The 15,768-nt window shown below is 46.9% G+C and overlaps 1 long non-coding RNA gene across 3 annotated transcripts in view; it reads left to right on the top strand.

Annotated features, from left to right (window-relative positions):
• The window catches only part of LOC147999372 (uncharacterized), a 267,261-nt gene extending 256,109 nt beyond the window's left edge, over positions 1-11,152 (top strand). For all 3 annotated transcript variants that reach the window (XR_015643980.1, XR_015643982.1, XR_015643981.1), the window contains exon 4: positions 10,828-11,152. This is a non-coding gene — a long non-coding RNA (uncharacterized LOC147999372). The remainder of the gene's footprint in view (positions 1-10,827) is intronic.
• Positions 11,153-15,768: the final 4,616 nt, after the last annotated feature.

Here is a 15,768-nt window from a genome sequence, read left to right as displayed (position 1 = left end):
TGAATTGATTAAATGGGGTGTACCCTTGCAAGGGCCGAACTGGCCTTGGTTCTCTCTGGCTTGTTTCAAACTGTGACCTCTTCCTCCCGTGTGCTTCTGCCATTTGCCACAAGGTCCTGCAAGACACTGGATTATGCCTCCAATCTCTGGAGCTGTGAGCTACAAAAACCTCTGTCTCTAAAAAGGTTAAAACTGGGTGTGGAGGCACACACTTGTATTCCCAGCACACAGGAATCGGGAGCAGGAGGATCAGGAGTCCTGGAGTTTGAGACCAGTCCAGGATATACAATGGTCTCAAATCTTTTTATTTTCTTTTAGCCTACCTCATGCGATTTTTTTTTAACATTAATGAAAACAGACCACTACAGTTTCTAAATGGACGTGGATAGGGATCAGTTCTTCTTGTACTGTATGGGTTCTTTGATGTCCGGCAGTCCTGATACCCAGTAAATTGGTCTTGTGACCCAGGGCTCTAATCCGTAATCCCAGCTACTGGGGAGGATGAGGCAGGATGGGTACAAGTTCAAGTTCTGCCAAAGCTACAAAGTGAGCTCAAGCACATTCTGGGCCATCTATTGAGACACAAAATAAAGACACAGACTGGAGAGATGGCTCAGCAGTAAAGAGCACTGGCTATTCCTCCAGAGGGCCATGTTTTAGTCCCCAGAATCCACGTGACAGCTCACAGCCACCAGGAACTAGAGTTCCAGGGGGATTCAGTGCCATCTTCTGGGCTTCAAGTATGTCAGGCATGCTCATGGGGCAAAGACAGATAGCCAGACAAAACACCTAAACACAGTACACACAGGCGCACACATGCACACACACGCACACGCACGCACGCACACACGCACACACACACTCACATACACGCGCGCACACATGCGCACACGCACACACACATACACACGCACACACACTCACGCACACAGTTCAGGATGCAGCTCAGGTGGAGCACTCACAAGGCTCTGGGCTCAACCCCAGCAACAAAACAGTTTTTTTTTTTTTCCTTTTCTTTTTTTCGGAGCTGGGGACTGAACCCAGGGCCTTTTGCTTGCTAGGCAAACACTCTACCACTGAGCTAAATCCCCAACCCCCAGCAACAAAACAAAGCAAAGCCCCACACACTTGTGGAATGAATGAAGGGATGAGAATTTGGGTCACGAATGAAGTCTGCATCAGAGAGCAGCAACCTAAAGCACAGGCCCTAGGCCACAAGCCAGAGGATGAATGAGGGGCAGAGGCAGTCCTGTTTAGGTGTGGAGGCAGTGTTCACAGACCACACTGAATCCTGCGACACCGGCTGGTTACTGAGAAGACTCCGTTCTGACACTAGCCTCCCTGTTAGCCAGGCCCTTTGAAGTAACACCAGGAAGGGTCTGCTGTGTGCAGAGTCAGGACTCTGCACCTGGGATTTTCTTTATTAACTCTCCCCGCAGTGCTCAGCACAGATAATGGGCCTCAGCAGGACTCCACAAATGATTATTGAGCTTAAAATTTAAAGAACAAAGAGACATTATTCAACCAGAGAAAGAGCACAGTGGTTACTAAGGTTCTCTGGTTGCGGCAGAACTGCCTTGGGCTGGTGTAATTAAGAACTTAACTAGAAGCACAAAGGAAGAAGTTTTGCTGGGGGCTGGAACAAACCGGTTCACAGAATTTAGGCACCGAGACTGCAAGGATTTGCAGCGCATAACCCCCTCAGTGCCCCCCTCCTCCCAATCTGTTCACCTGCCCTCAGTGTTCCAACGCCTTTCCCAGCATGCAAAGGGCTTTTGACCTAAGGTCCGGTCATGAACTGTGTAACAAGTAAGGTGGAATTGTTTGGAGCGATTCTCAACCTGTGGGTTGTCATTGTTGGTATTCTGTCTAAGCTCCACCCCCACAGCTACCTGGAACAGCCAGGTAGGCTCCGCCCCACGGTTGCCTGGCAACAGCCAGCTGTGCCTGACTATAAAGGGGGTTGCTTGCCCCTCTTCTCCCTCTTACTCCTCTCCCTCTTACTTTCTCTTTGTTCTTCTCTGCTCTTGTGCGCTCTTTGTCTTTGTTCCTTCTCTCCCCATTTCCCCCTTCTCTCCACATTCTCATGGCCGACCTTTTCCCTCTCCTCTTCTTCTCTCATTAAACCTCTCCACTTGGAGCCATGTTGGCTTGTTGTGCTTTGTTCCGGTGCGAGCCGAGATTTAAACCCCAACCTTGGTCCTAATATTGGTGTCTTGTACACGGTTTTTGGTCTCCCCGTGTCTACATGGCCTGGCGCCCCTCCACCGCTGACCGTGGGGCGGAAGATAGGTCTTTCCCACAGTGTGGCTCTGCCGACAGCCCAGCCTCCAGCCCGCCCTGGGCCTGGGGCCTGGGGCATAGTTGCGGTCTCGAGCTTGTGCGGAGCTGTGGTGGGGAGGGATGGAGCTGTGTGCCATTGCTGCCCCGAGCTAAGCCCAGTGTCCCACCGTTTCATCCACCGTGTCCTCTGCGCCATTGGACACCACCATCTGCTGGCTGCTGTGGCAAGCCGACTTCCCCGTGAGCCGCTGCCCTTCGTGGTTCACCACGTTGTGCTAGTTTTTGCCGCTTAGACAGGCCCTCCTCAATCACACGGTTCCACTTCCCCTGATACCATATTGCAGCGACAATTTCCACAGAAGCACTGGCAGATTGGTAGGTCTATTCCGGTTGGCAAGGAAGACCCCAATTTCCCAGATAAAGCCTGGCCAGCTTTTCTGAGTTTATGGGAATTTCCTTAGCTAACATACACGATAGGACCTCGATCATTGGGTAGAGTTTGCCTCGAAAGTTGGTCCTCAATCCCCTCTTACTCCCGGCTCTCGCACGCAACACGAAATCCCAGCCCAGGGCAGGAACACTTTCTGGTGGGTCGGGGACCCATTGTTTATGGCCTCCGGAGTCTGTGATGACTCAGACACCTGGCCTGGCAGAGTACTACTATTACCATTAATTTTCCCTGGGACGCCGGTGATAATTAATTGGTGACTTCCCCCAATGGGAAATTGGAGGTCTTTGACTGTACCCCCAAATACACCATTAGGATGTCTTTTAGAGAATTTCAAAAACTTTAAAATTAACATCCCACCTGAGGACATCAGAATTGATACACCTATGCCATAATGTCTGGACCCAGTATTCATTAGAAAATGTTCAAAATGGCCACATAACGGCATTCTGGATTCCTCAACTTTATGGGATCTTCACAATTACTGCCAGCCTTGGGTAACCATCATGGTATGTGGGCAACCCATCTCCTTCCTCTTGGACACTGGGGCCACTTACTCAGTCTTAATGGAGTTTTGGGGACCCATTTCCTTCTCCCGTTTCCCCATTGTTGGGGTAGAAAGTAACCTTACCTTTCTCACCGAACCCTACTGCTTAGTTATATTTTTAGGGGTGTGCCTCTCACCCATTCCTTTTTGGTAGTGCTAACATGCCCTGTCCCCTTATTGGGAAGGGATCTTCTAGCTAAGTTGGGAGCCTCTATTTTGCTCCACCCGTTTGCCCAAACTGGAGCTCACCTACAGCCCTTCTGCTTCTTCTAGTCAGCCAACCTACTAACATGGACATATTGTTTCCTTTACCAGTTTCTCAGGTAGACCCCAGAGTCTGGGAGGTCCAGAACCCCTCTGTTGCTAAACAAACAGTCTTTCCAAATAGGATCTGGAAACTGCTTTCTCTGTCTGCCTTTTTGTCATGGCAAACTGTTTTAAGACATCCAGGACACGTTCTGTAGGACAAATTTTCCTTCTGCTCCACAAAAAACTTATCTTAAAGAATGTTCATGTTGGGGCTGGAGAGATGGCTCAGAGGTTAAGAGCACTGTCTGCTCTTCCGGAGGTCCTGAGTTCAATTCCCAGCAACCACATGGTGGCTCACAACCATCCGTATTGAGATCCGATGCCCTCTTCTGGCCTACAGGCATACATGCAGGCAGAAAGCTGTATGATGTATACATAATAAATAAATATTAAAAATAAGAGTGTTCATGTTGTTAACTCATGTTGTTATCTCTTTTGTAAACTTATAAGCTACAGGAAACCCACTCAGACTTACCTCTCATGGACCAAATAGGCTCTACCCAGATAAATACATCTGCCTAAGTTTCCCACTTACAACCTATTCCAAGGGGTGGGATTCCTCTGTGTTTCAAATGTACATCTAAGAAAAATGTTTTCCTTTCTCTCAAATGCACTTAATCTTATTCTCTTCCTATAATCAACCTCTCTCTCTCTCTCTCTCTCTCTCTCTCTCTCTCTCTCTCTCTCTCTGTGTTTCAGCATCTTGTCAAGTCCAGGTGCTACACCCGGGACAGCTCCAGAGACGCAACCTCCAGATGTTCTAATCTCCTCTCACAGACACAGACACTTCTATTGGACCTATTCCTTCTGACCTATCTTCAGATGGTTTCACAGACCCTGGACAACAAGAAAACATCCTATACCCATTTTTCTAGGTTCCCTAGAGACATGTCACCTCAAAGCAAGCAGAAAGTAGTCAGAGATCATGACGACCCTATTCCTGTTCCACCCTCGTCTCTAATTTTTTTTTTTTTTGGTTCTTTTTTTCGGAGCTGGGGACCGAACCCAGGGCCTTGCGCTTCCTAGGCAAGCGCTCTACCACTGAGCTAAATCCCCAGCCCCTAATTTTTCTTTTTTAATCAAACCAAAATGGGGGTATGTTGGTATTCTGTCTAAGCTCCACCCCCACCTGTACCTGGGAACAGCCAGGTGTGCTCCGCCCCATAGTTGCCTGGCAACAGCCAGCTGTGCCTGACTATAAAGGGGGTTGCTTGCCCCCTCCTCTCCCTCTTGATTTCTCTTCGTTCTTCTTCTCTGCTCTTGTGCCCTCTTTGTCCTTGCTCCTTCTCTCTCCATTTCCCCCCTTTCCCTCCACATGCTCATGGTTGACCTTTCCTCTCCTCTCCTCTTCTTCTCTCATTAAACCTCTCCACATGGAACCATGTTGACTTGGTGTGCTTTGTCTGGCTGCGAGCTGAGATTTAAACCCCAATCTTGGTCCTAACATTCATCTGTAAACAGGATGTGCACCGTGTATGCTCTTACCCGGTGATGGGAAACACTCAGTGTCTCATTCCACCGTCTGCCATCTCTGTGAAGCTTGCTGTTAGTCCTAATTCTTTTTCTGAATTCCTTAGAGAGATCCACAGGCTTGGATTTTGGGAGCATCATCCATTGTTTTCAGTGGTAACTTTATTTTTTAAAGAATTTTTAAAAAGGATTTATTTATTTATTAATTATATATAAGTACACTGTAGCTGTCTTCAGACACACCAGAAGAGGGCATCAGATCCCATTACAGATGGTTGTGAGCCACCATGTGGTTGCTGGGATTTGAACTCAGGACCTCTGGAAGAGCGGTCAATGCTCTTAACCACTGAGCCATCTCTCTAGCCCTTAAAGAATTTTTTTTAACAGTTTATTTCATGTGATTGATGTTTTGTCTGAGTGTATGTCTGTATAGGAATGTCAGATTCCCTGGAACTGGAGGTATAGACAGTTGTGAGCTGCCCTGTGGGTGCTGGGAATTGAACTTGGGTTCTCTTAACTGCTGAGCCATCTCTCCAGCCCCCTTTGTTGTTGTTGTTGTTGTTGTTTTTGAGACAGAGTGTCTTAGGGTTTTACTGCTATGAACAACCACCATGACCAAGACACCTCTTATAAGGACAACCATGATTAGAGCTGGCTTACAGGGTCAGAGGTTCAGTCCATTACCGAGGAGGGAGCATGGTATCATCCACACAGAGGTGGGGCTGGTGGAACTGAGAATTCTATGTTTTCATCCAAAGGCAGACAGGAGAAGACTGACTTCCAGGAAGCTAGGTGGAGAGTATCAAAGTCCATCTTCACAGTGACACAGTTCCTCCAACAAGGTCACACCTCATAACAGGGCCATTCCCTGGGTCAAGCATAAACCAACCATCACACGGAGTCTCAATATGTAGCCCTGGCTGGCCTGCAACTCACAAGTAGACCAGGCTGGCCTCAGACTCACAGAGCTCTATCTGCCTCTGTCTCCTAAGTGCTGAGATTAAAGACTTGTGCTACAACATCTGCCAGAGGTAATTTTTACTCAGTCCATTCCTAAAAGCAGAGCTCAAATAGAGGAGGTTGTGCAGAGCAAGTTGGGTAGAAGTAAGAAGAATTAAAGACTTTCAAAGCAGATGAGGTGCAGCAAGATGGCTTAGTGGCTCAAAGCAGTAAAACAGTGGCAACCAAGCTTGGACATACATGGTGACAGGAGAGAGCTGACTCCCAAATGTGCCCCTCTGACCTCTACAGGTATGCCCAGTGGCTGCCCGTGCACATACACATGCAAACAAAGCAGTAAACGTGACTTTTACAAAAGCGGAGAAGCCATTATGTTGGGATGTAACTGGTCATGTCGGCTCTCCCTTTCTGGCTAGAGCTCCTCAGTTCTTTACTGACTTTGGTTTTGTAGCAAAGCTTTTCAGTGTATCACTCAAGCTGGCCCAACACTCACGATCTTGGCGCCACAGCTTTCTGAGTAGCTGGGCTTCCAGGCACGCCCCACGGTGCCTGGTCATCACCTCTCACATGTCCTTCTACTTATTCCAACTGCCAGTGTACTTACCCTCCAGCACAGGAGGGAATAACGGTGCAGGCCTCAGTTTTCTTTTAAAGGAAGGGAAGGGGAGAGGAAGCTGGAGGAGAGCTAAGGCTTAGAAATTGTGATCCTTTTAGGGTTTTCATTTCGTAAAGCTCATAAAGAATGTCTTCTGGATTCTGCAATTATTTCTGTCCAAATGTTTGCTTCCCTCAGTTGAGCTAGGACTTAGCTTGCTGAGGGCTAAGATTCTTTCTAGTTGACTTAAGTTAGGCAGTTGACTTGAAATCTTTGCTCTCTTTTGAATGGAGATGTTGACCACGACAGACCTCCCATGGCCTGATTTTGCTCTTTACTGAAAGTTTTGGTTTGTTGTGTTTTCAACTTCAAATGTCTCAAGATCTTTTTAATTTCCCTCCTGACTTCTTTTTTTTTTTTTTTGGTTCTTTTTTTTTTTTTTTTTCGGAGCTGGGGACCGAACCCAGGGCCTTGCGCTTCCTAGGTAAGCGCTCTACCACTGAGCTAAATCCCCAGCCCCACCTCCTGACTTCTTAATTCATTGGTCAAGAGTGTGCCTTACAGTGTTGGTGATTTAGCTCAGTGGTAGAGCGCTTGCCTAGCAAGCGCAAGGCCCTGGGTTCGGTCCCCAGCTCCAGAAAAAAACAAAACAAAACAAAAACAAAAACAGTGTGCATTAGGGCTAGAGAGATGATACAGCCCTTAAGAGCACTTGCTGTTCTTCCAAAGGGCCAAAGCTGGTCTTCTCGAACTCACATTGGGCAGCCTGGAAACCACTCCAGGGCATCTGACACTTCTGGCCTCTATGGGCACTTCTATGAATGTGCACACAGACACACATGTGAAATCTTTTCTAGAAAGTGTGTTCAACTTCTACATATAGTAGTATCCCATTTCTATGGTTTAATTTATGAACACCCGTCTGCAGTCAGAGTAGTAGCCCTAATTAGAACATATTTTGTTCAACTGTGCAGTGTACCCCTATGTCTCACTTAGGGTCTTATTGCTGTGAACAGACACCATGACCAATGCAAGTTTTATAAAGGACAACATTTAATTGGGACTGGCTTACAGGTTCAGAGGTTCAGTCCATTGTCATCAAGGTGGGAACATGGCAGCATCCAGGCAGGCATGGTGCAGGAAGAGCTGAGTTCTACATCTTCACCCAAAGGAAGCCAGGAACAGAGTGCACATCCTCAGGCAGCTAGGAGTGGGGGGTCTCCAAGCCCAACCTCCACAATGACACACTTCCTCCAACAAGGCCACACCTTCTAATAGTGCCACTCCCTGGGCCAAGCATATGTAAACCATCAGACCCTATAAGCTACCTTCTAGCAACTGTCTTGTTTGTGTCAATGTGACACAAGCTAGAGTCATCAAGGAGGAAAGAGATACAGTTGAGGAAATGATGCCAGGAGATTGTGAGGCATTTCTCAATTAATGATTATGGAGGACCCAGCACATGTGGGCTGTGCCATCCTGGGCTCATGGTCCTGGGTTCTATGAGAAAGCAGGCTGAGCAAGTCAGGGGGAGCAAGCCAGTAAGCAGCACCCCTCCACAGCCACTGCATCAGCTCCTGCCTTCAGGATTCTGCCCTGTTTGGGTTCCTGTCCTGACCTCCTTTAATAATGAATGGCAAAGCGGAAGTGTAAGCAAAGTAAACACTTTCTCCCCAACTTGCTTTTTTGTCATGGTGTTTTGTCACAGCAATCGAGACCCTAAAACACCTCTTATTAATAAGTTACCCAACTGATGACCACATGTAAAAGTACTTGTGTTTGGGAAACCTCCACTTTACTTTGAGATCTCTCTAAAGTGCAAAAGCAATCATAAAAGGGAGGTACAGTGACCAAAAACAAGGAGGCATGGGCATCGTGGCAGGAGTACTGTGTGGCAGTGTAGGGCACACAGGGAAACCGTGTGTGCAGGGGTTGGCACTCTGACTCCAGGACCCCACTGGGAATCTGGGGGAGATCCCCTTGCAGATGATGGGGTGCTGTGTTTCTACTCCTGTATCACTGTCTACATTTTTACTCTGTTGCAGCTGGAAAGGATACTTCATGTTTCAGTCTTTGAATTATAATTTGTTTCTAAGCCTAATGTGGTCTAACCTGATGTATGTACTTTGTGCACTGGAGGAAAATGTGTTCTGTGATTGTTGGTAGCAAAGCACGTCTGGGCATCTCCTGTGAAGGAATCATCCCAAGTCAGTTCAGGGTCTCCTTCTCTCAGCTCACTCAGTGTCTGAACACAGTCCTCAGCCCTTTCCCGTCCCAGGGAGGGTCTGGCAACCACAGGACAAGGCTCTTCTCAGAGAATCAGCATCAGGCGTAGTCACCAGGGCTGAAGTACACACTGGTGCAGCTGAGAATTTCTTCATGAACTATTGAAAAAGAGTGCAGATGGGAGTAAAGTTATCGCTACACAGTTTTCTTCTCTCTTGTTCTCTTCCTTGTTGTCCTGTAGAACTAGAGTTTTAAAAAGGTTACTCATTGTCAGAGTCCAGATGTGCAGGGCCGGAGGTGCCTGAGGGAGAGCCAGAGATAGGACTTGCCGGACCAGTTATCAGCCCCAAGGACATTGACCATCTGTAGCCACCCCCTCCCCTTCCTTCACCCCCCTGAGTGAGATGAGCCACCCTACCTGCCTGCCGAGCTGCTAGAGAGCACGTACTCCTTGCTGATGTAATTTCGCGCCGAAAGTAACTGTGCACCATTTGAATTGACCAATCATGTGTAACCTCGAGAATGCCCCTAACCTCCCCTATATAAACCCCCGAGTTTGGAAGCTCAGGGTTGATTCCTCTGTCTCCTGTGTGGGATACGTATTGACCCGGGATCCCGCTAAGACCCGGGATCTCGTTAATAAAAGCTACCTCTTGCTGTTACATCAAGACCGGCTACTCGTGATTCCTGGGGGCACCTCACCCCGCGATCGGAGCAAGAGACTCGACTCTCCGTTTAGGGGCACGCTCTTTCAGTCCTGGTTGTTCATTGGCTGGTTGACTGGCTAGTTTATGTGTGCATGCATAATCCTATTATATATTTATTCTTATGTGTTGTAGAGTTGCAATTTTTTTAGTTTCACTGTTGTTGGTACATATAATATTTTAGTAGTGAAAGACCCCCAGAGAGGACCTTTCCCTCAGGAGGAGTCCCAAGCGCCCAATGACCGAGCCGAGTCCACTCGGATGCAATCAGCAAGAGGGTTTATTGGAAAACACAGGTACCTGCGGGCACACAGTCTCTTCGGAGGACTTGCGCGCCCAGCAGCTCCAGCATGGGGCTTTTATAGGGATTGGGGAAGCAGAAGCGGGCGTACAGAAGCAGATGCATAGTTACGGGGATTGGTGGATTCAAACGAGGCACATAGACATGTTCACATATGATTGGCTATTTCACATGATGAGGTAATAAGGTATAGCTACACACATTGGCAGGTTTGGGGCGTCCTGGATGTCGGGGGCTGGGGGCTTATCTCTTCCTGCCAGGTGGCCTGTGAGTCAGATCTGGTACTCCTGGTCTGTTCTGCATTCCTTTCCTTTTATGGTCTGTTAGTTCTAGCGGCAGGGCGGGGCTGCCTGGGCTTGCTTTTCACAGTGTTTAGTCCTGAGTCTGAATTTAAAACTTATTCTTTTAACTTCATATTTTTAAACCTCAAATCTGTATAATTTTCCTTTCATTAGTAGCTACTTTTCTCTCAAGAAATCCATATAGTTGGATGTAGATTGCTGTCTGTAAGCAGGTGAGGGTAGGTGAGAGACAAGGCTGGAGCCTGTGATTGGACAGTGGAAAAGGAGGGCAGGCTGAGAGTTTTTGAGAGGCGGGAGAGATAGGAGGGAGGGGGAGGAAGGAAGGAAGATGGAGGAAGAGAAAGATGACCCAGATCCATGTGGCTTTAATTAGCCACAGGTAGCTATGAGTATCTTACAAGGGATGCATAATTACAGGACAATTTGTCTTATCTCGGTGAGCAGTTTATATCAATAACAATTGGCTCTGAGTTTATTGTGCAGACGTTTTGTGGAATGAGAATTTACTGATATAAATCTGCTTGATAAATTGCAAGCCTTTAGAGCTTTGGTTTTACTGGGTTACAGGGAGAGCAGATGGCTGGGAATTGTGGGAGCCGTATTGGCCTTAGTCTTAGATTGTAGGATCAAAAGCCTCTCCCTGGGGTTGGGGATTTAGCTCAGCGGTAGAGCGCTTGCCTAGGGAGCATTCATGGAATGTTTTCAGCCTGAACAAGACCCTTCTGGGTCTCCAGCAAGGTTTGACCCCTGCTGAGCCCTGCCCTTGCATGTGGAAGCCTTTTGTTCCCAACTGGCAGTCTGGCCAGGTACTTCTCACCAGAGTCAGAATTAGACTGGACTTCCTGGTTATTTTCCTAATTTATTCAGGTCACGTAGTAGGTCCTTTGTTACCGAAGTCTCAGCCAGGGTTCCCCACTGTGCTTGGCAGATACCTGCTAAGTGGTGTTCTTTGGATATATAGTTTGGTCAATAAAGAAACCAGGGGTTCTTCCTCTTCTGGCTTGACAGGAATAACCTGTGTGTGTGTGTTTCTTTCATCCCACAGGCTTTCACCCGATTCTCGGTACCGTGTCGGTGCAGGCGCCGACAGGGAATGTGATCAGGATCCATGCAAGAGAACTTCAAGATGGGTGATCACTACATGGGGCTAGCCATGGAAGTGGTGGGACCGCTGGGGCCAGAGAGTAGCTGGGTACTAGTGTGGGATGGTACATTTTTTATTATTTCACTCAACAGTTGGATGTCATCATTGTTTTTTTTCAGTGTGTGTGGGACAAAGCTAAACAAGTAATACAACTACGTCTTAGGGGTTTTCTGCTATGAACGGATACCATGACCATGGCAACACCTTTAAAGGCAAAATCTAATTGGGGCTGGCTTACAGGTTCAGAGGTTCCATCCATTATCATCAAGGTGGGAGCATGGCAGCACTCAGGCAGACATGAGGCTGGAGGAGTTTAGAGTTCTACCTCTTGTTCCAAACAGGAGAAGACTGGCTTCCAGGCAGCTAGGACAAGGGTATTCCTCCAACAAGGTCACACTTCCAAATAGTGCCACTCCCTGGGCAAATCATATATACAAACTACCACAAATTATATTTGTAAGGAAAAAAATAAAGAATATAGCTGATATGTTTTGGGAGTATGACATACACTCACGAGATTCAAACCATAATGTTATGGGATAGAAAGAGGTAAGATAAGTTTAAAAGGAATAGAAAAATTTAGTGAAATTAATTATGAAATGAAAAACAAAATTCCTTAGGCTTAGAGAAAGAGACAGCCAAATGAAAGGCATTTAGGACTTGTTTCAAAACATCAGAACTTAACCCACAAAACAAAGTTAAGTATCTATTTTCATACTCATTTGATACAGTGTTTTATTATGTATCTCTGGCTGTCCTGGAATTTGCTATGTAGACCAGGGTTGGGATTAAAGACTTTCACTATCATATATTGTTGAAGTTGAACAACTGAGTTCTTTCCAGTACTCACCAGAAGCCTAATCTTTCTGCATAGTCTTCTTAACTGGCCTCATTTTCAGGGTTCAGAGTTCTGCCCTCCAATTTCGGGCATGATTTTAACAGCCATGATATGCATATTTCAATATGTACAGACCTGGGCATGCATGTGGTGCTTCCGTTCCTGGGAGTCACTGGTGCAAGGACAGAGGGCCCTGGGCCAAGGTGCTCATTAGTTTCATTGTGTACGGGGAGCTACCGGTGGCTGGTTTAAAGTAGAGAACACTAGTTCCAGGAGGCCATTTGACGTTCTCAGGCAAACCTGTGCATGTCCATTAACAGGAAGTGGCAGAGAAGCTGGATGCCTAGTCAGGCAGGACAGAAGTGACTAGGTTTCTGTCTCTGGTCATCAGCTGGAACTGTCAGGGTGAGGTACAGACAATACTGGAAATGTGTAGAGGGTGACAGCGTCTAGTATAAAAGTTAAACTTCTATTTAAAAATGGACACTGAGGTAGCATAAAGTTATAAATACTCACTGTACACTGTGACTACAGTTGCCAGCACTATATCCTATGCTTGAAAGTGTGTGCTAGAAGGAGGGCAAAGTGCACTTCTGTAAACTATTTTGAACTACTTTATGCGTCTAGACATTATTCAAAACAGAGTTTACAAAATGAAGATAGGTAAAAAAAAATGGCTGTGTAGAACTAGAGTTTTAAAAAGGTTACTCGTTGTCAGAGTCTGGATGTAATGTAGAACTAGAGTTTCATAAAGGTTGCTCATTGTCAGAGGCCGGATGTGCAGGGCCGGACGTGCCTGAGGGAGAGCCAGAGACAGGACTTGCCAAACCAGCTATCAGCCCCGAGGAAATTGACCATCCGTAGCCACCCCCTCCCCTTCCTTCACCCCCTGAGTGAGATGAGCCACCCTACCTGCCTGCCGAGATGCTGGAGAGCACGTACTCCTGCTGATGTCATTTCGCGCCGAAAGTAACTGTGCACCATTTGAATTGACCAATCATGTATAACCGCGCGAATGCCCCTAACTTCCCCTATGTAAACCCCCGAGTCTGGAGGCTCGGGGTCGATTCCTCTGTCTCCTGTGTGAGATACGTGTCGACCCGGGATCCCGCTAAGACCCGGGATCTCGTTAATAAAAGCTACCTCTTGCTGTTACATCAAGACCGGCTACTTGTGATTCCTGGGGGCACCCCACCCCGCGATCGGAGCGAGAGACGCGGCTCCCCGTTTTGGGGTACGCTCTTTCAGCTGGGCGTGGCGGCATTTGTCTACAGTTTTAGCTATGAAAGAGGGTGAAATGAGAGGCCAGGCTTAATCACACACACACACACACACACACACACCCCAAACAAACAACAAAAAAAAACGACTGACGGTTTCTTCACACGTGAGAAGTAAGCCAGCTCTCCACGTTGGAAGGCTGAGAGCATAAAGCTGAAACTTTATGATGAAACAGTAATTTCACGAAGCTGGACTGAATATGAATACACTGATTAGGAAAATTAAATCTCAGAGTGAGAAGAGCAGGGCTAGGCATGTGGGTGAGTCAATAATGATGAAGGGCTGAGTTTCAAAGGCAGAGTGACAGAACAGAAGGTGCAAACACGAGGTGTGGGCAGCGTGTGGTGGGCACACAGCAAGCCCAGCACTCGAGAGGAAGAGGCTGGGGGGTCAGAGCAAAGTCCAGCCTAGGACCTCTGAGCTAGCTCTAGGCCAGTCTCGGCTTCAGGGTAAGAGCCTGTGTCAAAACAGAAACAACACACAAAAGAAAGAACCCCCCAAAACAAAACAAAAACCATAAAACCTCGTGATTCAATGTTTTCATCAGGGCAGATCTTCTTGGCCTCTGTCACTAAAAGCTGGCTTTGTTTTTGTTAAAAAGACTTATTTCATGTATGTGAGTACACTGTCACACCACACACCACAGACACACCAGAAGAGGGCATCAGGTCCCATTACAGATGGTTGTGAGCCACCATGTGGTTGCTGGGAATTGAACTCAGGACCTCTGGAAGAGCAGTCAGTGCTCTTAACCACTGAGCCATCTCTCCAGTCCAAAAGCTGAACTTCTTAAAGTCTTTTAAATTTTGTGCATGTGTGAGTGCAAGGTGCCCACAGAGGCCAGGAGGACAGCAGATAATCTGGAGCTGGAGTTTCAGGCTCCTGATTTGGATTCTGGGAGTCTCTAACCACTCTTTTTTTTTTTTTTTTCTTTTTTTTTCGGAGCTGGGGACTGAACCCAGGGCCTTGCGCTTGCTAGGCAAGCGCTCTACCACTGAGCTAAATCCCCAACCCCAACCTCTAACCACTCTTAACCATTGAGTCCTCTCTCCAGCCCCCTAAACAGAAATTCTAAAAATAATCAATATAACCATCCAAATTACTTACTAATTGTATAGTTAAACACAAGCTGAGCTGTGGGTAAGAAAATGGGTATCACAATGGAAATTAAAATAGATGGAAAAGCTGAAAGACTGAGATAAGAATGCTCCAGAATTGATAAAAGATACATACTTTTAGAAATGAGAACTAGGAAGTCATGTGAATAACACATCCTAGATTTGGTCCACGTTGTAAAAAAGAATACTATAAGTCAATAAAGAGGGAGAAGCAGGCCACAGGCTCCCGGATTCAGCTTTACAAACACAGTCAGCTGATCCTGAGCCTGGGGACAGCAGAACTGCGGGGGTTGGGGGGAGGCGTTCACAAGCAGGGTGCACTGCTAATGACTGTGAGGCGATTCTCAGAAAAACTGATGCCCAGAGGGCCCCATGAATGATCACTGATGTCCAGAGGGTCCCATGAATGATCACTGATGTCCAGAGGGTCCCATGAATGATCACTGATGTCCAGAGGGTCCCATGAATGATCCAGACAAAGGGTGAGATGCAAGCAGGGCAGAGGAAGGAAACCGATAGGCAAGGGAAATCTGGAATCGTTACCACACACAAAACATTCACCATTCCAAGAGCTAAGCAAGATGGACTCAAAACAATATATGCATATACCTCTGTCTTTCTGTCTCTGTCTCGCTGTCTCTGGTGAGATTACTGGAGGGAAGGCTTTACATGAATCTTTATTGGAAAGAGGGTAGAGGGTTGCAGAGATGGCTCAGAGGTTAAGAGCACTGACTGCTCTTCCAGAGGTCCTGAGTTCAAATCCCAGCAACCACATGGTGGCTCACAACCATCTGTAACGGGATCTGATGCCCTCTTCTGGTATGTCTGAAGACAGCTGCAGTGTACTGATATATAATAAATAAATTAAAAAAAAAAAAAGAAAGAGGGTAGAAACATTAATTTAGGCTTGACTAACTACTTCTAAGAAAGTAAGCAGGGTTGGGGATTTGGCACAGTGGAAGAGCGCTTGCCTAGTAAGCGCAAGGCCCTGGGTTCGGTCCCCAGCTCCGAAAAAAAGAAAAGAAAAAAAAAAGTAAGCAAAATATTTATATGTCTAAGCAGTCTATGTACGGCAGTTATAAATGATGAGATTTCTCAGAAATGGATTGGGAAGATTAGAAATGACACGGAAGTCACACCTGAGGATATACCCATACTCGTCTTCCTTTAAGACAGTATCTTGCTCTGAGGTCTAGAGCAGACTTGAATTCATGACCTGCCTCAGTCCCCTAAGTACTCATG

This window comes from Rattus norvegicus, chromosome 19, assembly GCF_021556685.1.
Source record: "Rattus norvegicus strain SHRSP/BbbUtx chromosome 19, alternate assembly SHRSP_T2T, whole genome shotgun sequence".
Classification (NCBI taxonomy): domain Eukaryota; kingdom Metazoa; phylum Chordata; class Mammalia; order Rodentia; family Muridae; genus Rattus; species Rattus norvegicus.
This window is presented reverse-complemented; position numbering and strand designations above follow the sequence as displayed.